The sequence below is a fragment of the Arachis ipaensis genome, chromosome B9 (genome assembly GCF_059453495.1).
Source record: "Arachis ipaensis isolate K30076 ecotype BB chromosome B9, ASM5945349v1, whole genome shotgun sequence".
Lineage (NCBI taxonomy): Eukaryota > Viridiplantae > Streptophyta > Magnoliopsida > Fabales > Fabaceae > Arachis > Arachis ipaensis.
Genome location: NC_142444.1, coordinates 60,243,821 through 60,249,399, shown reverse-complemented (window position 1 = coordinate 60,249,399; position 5,579 = coordinate 60,243,821). Strand labels below are relative to the sequence as shown.

General features: G+C 40.8%; 1 non-coding gene across 1 annotated transcript; it reads left to right on the top strand.

Annotated features, from left to right (window-relative positions):
* Positions 1-4,699: 4,699 nt before the first annotated feature.
* Positions 4,700-4,807, top strand: LOC148544821 (small nucleolar RNA R71). Its single transcript, XR_015900801.1, has one exon. It is a non-coding gene; the product is annotated as a small nucleolar RNA R71 (small nucleolar RNA).
* Positions 4,808-5,579: the final 772 nt, after the last annotated feature.

Here is a 5,579-nt window from a genome sequence, read left to right as displayed (position 1 = left end):
AGGAACTTAGAATTTAGATAATGTTATTTATTCTCCTAGTTCAGTATGTTGATTCTTGAACACAGCTACTTTATGAGTCTTGGTCGTGGCCCTAAGCACTTTGTTTTCCAGTATTACCACCGGATACATAAATGCCACAGACACATAACTGGGTGAACCTTTTCAGATTGTGACTCAGCTTTGCTAAAGTCCCCAATTAGAGGTGTCCAAGGTTCTTAAGCACACTCTTTTTTTTTTTTGCTTTGGACCTTGACTTTAACCGCTCAGTCTCAAGCTTTCACTTGACACCTTCACGCCACAAGCACATGGTTAGGGACAGCTTGGTTTAGCCGCTTAGACCAGGATTTTATTCCTTTAGGCCCTCCTATCCACTGATGCTCAAAGCCTTGGATCCTTTTTATTACCCTTGCCTTTTGGTTTTAAGGGCTATTGGCTTTTTGCTCTTGTCTTTTGGTTTAAAGAGCTTTTGGCTTTTTCTGCTTGCTTTTTCTTTTTCTTTCTTTCTCTTTTTTTTTTTTTTTGCCATTTTTTTTCACATTTTTTTTCTGCAAGCTTTTGCATTCACTGCTTTTTCTTGCTTCAAGAATCAGTTTTATGATTTTTCAGATTATCAACAATATTTCTCCTTTTTCATCATTCTTTCAAGAGCCAACATATTTAACATTCATAAGCCACAAATTCAAAAGACATATGCACTGTTCAAGCATTCATTCAGAAAACAAAAAGTATTGTCACCACATCAAAATAATTAAACTAATTTCAAGGATGAATTTGAAACCATGTACTTCTTGTTCTTTTGTAATTAAAACATTTTTCATTTAAGAGAGGTAATGGATTCATAGGACATTCATAACTTAAGGCATAGACACTTAAATACTAATGATCATGTAATCAGACACAAACATAAACATAAAGCATAGTAAACGAAAAACAAGAAAATAAGAACAAGGAGATTAAGGAACGCATCCACCTTAGTGAGGGTGGCGTCTTCCTCTTCTTAAAGAACCAATGGTGCTCTTGAGCTCCTCTATGTCTTTTCCTTGTCTTTGTTGCTCCTCCCTTATAGCTCTTTGGTCTTCTCTAATCTCATGGAGGATGATGGAGTGCTCTTGGTGCTCCATCCTCAGTTGTCCCATGTTGGAACTTAATTCTCCTAAGGAAGTGTTGATTTGCTCCCAATAATTCTGTGGAGGAAAGTGCATCCCCTGAGGCATCTCAGGGAATTCATGGTGAGAAATTTCCTCATGCTCTTGTTAAGGTCCATGATCTCTTGTTTGCTCCATCCTTTTCTTAGTGATGGGCTTATCCTCTTCAATGAGGATGTCTCCCTCTATGTCAATCCCAGCCGAATTGCATAGGTGGCAAATGAGGTGAGGGAAGGCTAACCTTGCCAAAGTGGATGACTTGTCAGCCACCTTGTAGAGCTCTTGAGGTATAATCTCATGAACCTCTACTTCCTCCCCAATCATGATACTATGGATCATGATGGCCCGGTCTATAATAACTTCAGACCGGTTGCTAGTAGGAATGATTGAGCGTTGAATAAACTCTAACCATCCTCTAGCTACAGGCTTAAGGTCCAGTCTTCTCAATTGAACCGGCTTGCCTCTTGAGTCAATTTTCCATTGAGCTCCTTCTACACATATGTCCATGAAGACTTGGTCCAACCTTTGATCAAAATTGACCCTTCTAGTGTAGGGCGTGCGTTTTCTTCCATTATTGGCAAGTTGAATGCCAGCCTTACATTTTCCGGACTGAAATCTAAGTATTTTCCCCGAACCATGGTAAGCCAATGCTTTGAATTCAGGTTCACACTTTGATCATGGTTCCTAGTGATCCATGCGTTTGCATAGAACTCTTGAACTATTAAGATCCTGACTTGTTGAATGGGCTTGGTAAGAACTTCCCAACCTCTTCTTTGGATCTCAAGTCGGATCTCTGGATACTCATTCTTTTTGAGCTTGAAAGGAACCTCAGGGATCACTTTCTTCTTGGCCACAACTTCATAGAAGTAGTCTTGATGGACCTTTGAGATGAATCTCTCCATCTCCCATGGCTCAGAGGTGGAAGCAATTGCCTTCCCTTTCCTCTTTCTTGAGGTTTCTCTGGCCTTAGGTGCCATTAATGGTTATGAAAAAAGACAAAAAGCAATGCTTTTTACCACACCAAACTTAAAATGTTTGCTCGTCCCTGAGCAAAAGAAGAAAGAAAGAAGGAGAAGAAGAAAAAGAAGGAGGAGATGGAGGGAGAAGGTATATTCGGCCAAGGGGGAGAAGAGAGGGTTGTGTTGTGTGAAAATGAAGAAGGAATGAGGGGTTTATATAGGAGTGGGGGAGGGATTAGGGTTCGGCCATTAGGGTTGGGTTTGGGAGGGAAAAGAGTTTGAATTTTGTAGGTAGGTGGGGTTTATAGGGAAGAGTGGATGGATGTAAATGGTGAAGAGGTGATGGGGAAGAGTGATTGAGGTGATTGTTGAAGGGTATTTAGGGAAGAGAGTTATAAAAAGGTGTGGAGAGGAGAGAAGAAGTGGTGGGAATCCTGTGGGGTCCACAGATCCAGGGGGGCCAAGGACTTAACATCCCTGCTCCACTTAGGCGTGTAAAATGCCCTTGCTGTGCAATCCTGGCGTTTAACGCCAGACTGTTGCCTGTTTCTGGCGTTAAACGCCCAAATGTAGCTTGTATCTGGCGTTTAACGCCAGGTAGATGCTTGTTTCTGGCGTTAAACGCCAGCTTGGTGCTTGTTTCTGGCGTTAAACGCCAGACAGATGCTTGTTTCTAGCGTTTAAATGCCAGAATGCTCCTCCTCCAGGGTGTGCTATTTTTAATGTTGTTTTTTATTTTGTTTTTGATTTTTCAGTAGTTTTTGTGACTCCACATGATCATCAACCTAATAAAACACGAAAATAACAATAAAAATAAAATAGATATAATTAAATAACATTGGGTTACCTCCCAACAAGCGCTTCTTTAATGTCAATAGCTTGACAGTGAGCTCTCATGGAGCCTCACAGATGTTCAGAGCATTATTGGAACCTCCCAACACCAAACTTAGAGTTTGAATGTGGGGGTTCAACACCAAACTTAGAGTTTGGTTGTGGCCTCCCAACACCAAACTTAGAGTTTAATTGTGGGGGCTTTGGATGACTCTGCAGTGAGAGAAGCTTTTCATGCTTCCTCTCCATGGTTACAGAAGGAGATCCTTGAGTTTTAAACACAAGGTTATCCTCATTCAGTTGAAGGATCAACTCTCCTCTGTCCACATCAATCACAGCTCTTGCTGTGGCTAGGAAGGGTCTTCCAAGGATGATGGATTCATCCTCATCCTTCCCAGTGTCTAGGATTATGAAATCAGCAGGGATGTAAAGGCCTTCAACCTTTACTAACACGTCCTCTACTAGTCCATAAGCCTGTTTTCTTGAGTTGTCTGCCATTTCTAATGAGATTCTGGCAGCTTGCACCTCAAAGATCCCAAGTTTCTCCATTACAGAGAGTGGCATTAAGTTTATTTCTGACCCTAGGTCACACAGAGCCTTCTCAAAGGTCATGGTGCCTATGTTACAGGGAATTAGGAATTTACCAGGATCCTGTTTCTTTTGAGGTAATTTCTGCCTATCCAATGCATTTAGTTCATTGGTGAGCAAGGGAGGTTCATCTTCCCAAGTCTCATTACCAAATAATTTGGCATTCAGCTTCATGATTGCACCAAGGTACTTGGTAACTTTCTCTTCAGTAACATCTTCATTCTCTTCAGAAGAAGAATACTCATCAGAGCTCATGAAGGGCAGAAGGAGGTTCAAAGGAATCTCTATGGTCTCTAGATGAGCCTCAGATTCCCTTGGTTCCTCAAAGGGAAACTCCTTATTGGTCACTGAGCATCCCAGGAGGTCTTCCTCACTAGGATTCACGTTCTCCCCCTCCCTTATAGGTTCGGCCATGATGGTCAAATCAATGGCCTTGCAGTCTCTCTTGGAATTTTCTTCTGTATTGCTTGGGAGAGTACTAGGAGGAGTTTCAGTGACTCTTTTACTCAGCTGGCCCACTTGTGCCTCCAAATTTCTAATGGAGGACCTTGTTTCATTTATGAAACTTAAAGTGGCCTTAGATAGATCAGAGATTATATTTGCTAAGCTAGATAGATTCTGCTCAGAATTCTCTGTCTGTTGCTGAGTGGATGATGGAAAAGGCTTGCTATTACTAAACCTGTTTCGTCCACCATTATTAAAGCCTTGTTGAGGCTTTTGTTAATCCTTCCATGAGAAATTTGGATGATTTTTCCATGAGGGATTATAGGTGTTTCCATAGGGTTCACCCATGTAATTCACCTCTGCTATTGCAGGGTTCTCAGGATCATAAGCTTCTTCTACAGAAGATGCCTCTATAGTACTGTTGGATGATTCCTTCAATCCATTCAGACTCTGAGAAATCATATTGACTTGCTGAGTCAATATTTTGTTCTGAGCCAATATGGCATTCAGAGCATCAATTTCAAGAACTCCCTTCCTCATAGGCGTCCCATTACTCACAGGATTCCTCTCAGAAGTGTACATGAACTGGTTATTAGCAACCATGTCAATGAGTTCCTGAGCTTCTGTAGGCGTTTTCTTTAGGTGAATGGATCCACCTGCAGAATGGCCCAATGACATCTTTGATAACTCAGACAGACCATCATAGAATATATCCAAGATGGTCCATTCTGAAAGCATGTCAGAAGGGCACTTTTTGGTCAGTTGCTTATATCTCTCCCAAGCTTCATAGAGGGATTCACCTTCTTTCTGTCTGAAGGTTTGAACATCCACTCTAAGTTTGCTAATCTTTTGAGGAGGAAAGAACTTGGCTAAGAAAGCCGTGACCAGCTTATCCCAAGAGTTCAAGCTATCCTTAGGTTGAGAGTCCAACCATATTCTAGCTCTGTCTCTTACAGCAAATGGGAAAAGCATAAGCCTGTAGACCTCGGGATCAACCCCATTGGTCTTAACAGTATCACAGATTTGCAAGAATTTAGTTAAGAACTGAAAAGGATCTTCTGATGGAAGTCTATGAAACTTGCAATTCTGTTGCATCAGAGAAACTAATTGAGGTTTAAGCTCAAAATTGTTTGCTCCAATGGCAGGGATTGAGATGCTTCTTCCATGTAAATTGGAATTTGGTGCAGTAAAGTCACCAAGCATCTTCCTTGCATTGTTATTATTTTCGGCCATGTCTCCTTCTTTTTCAAAAATTTCAGTCAGATTTTCTCCAGGAGTTGTGCTTTAGCTTCCCTTAGCTTCCTCTTCAGAGTCCTTTCAGGTTCAGGATCAGTCTCAACAAGAATGTTCTTATCCTTGTTCCTGCTCATATGAAAAAGAAGAAAATAGAAAAGAAAATATGGAATCCTCTATGTCACAGTATAGAGATTCCTAATGTAAGTATAAAAAGAGAAGAGTAGCAAAAAGAAAAAGGTGAGAATCCAAACACAGGGGAGAGGAATGGGTTCGAATTCTTGAGTGAAAGAGGGGTGTTAGTAAATAAACAGAAGGGGTGAGAGATGAGAATTTTCGAAGATAATTGAAAAGAAAAAATATTTTTGTTTTTAATTTA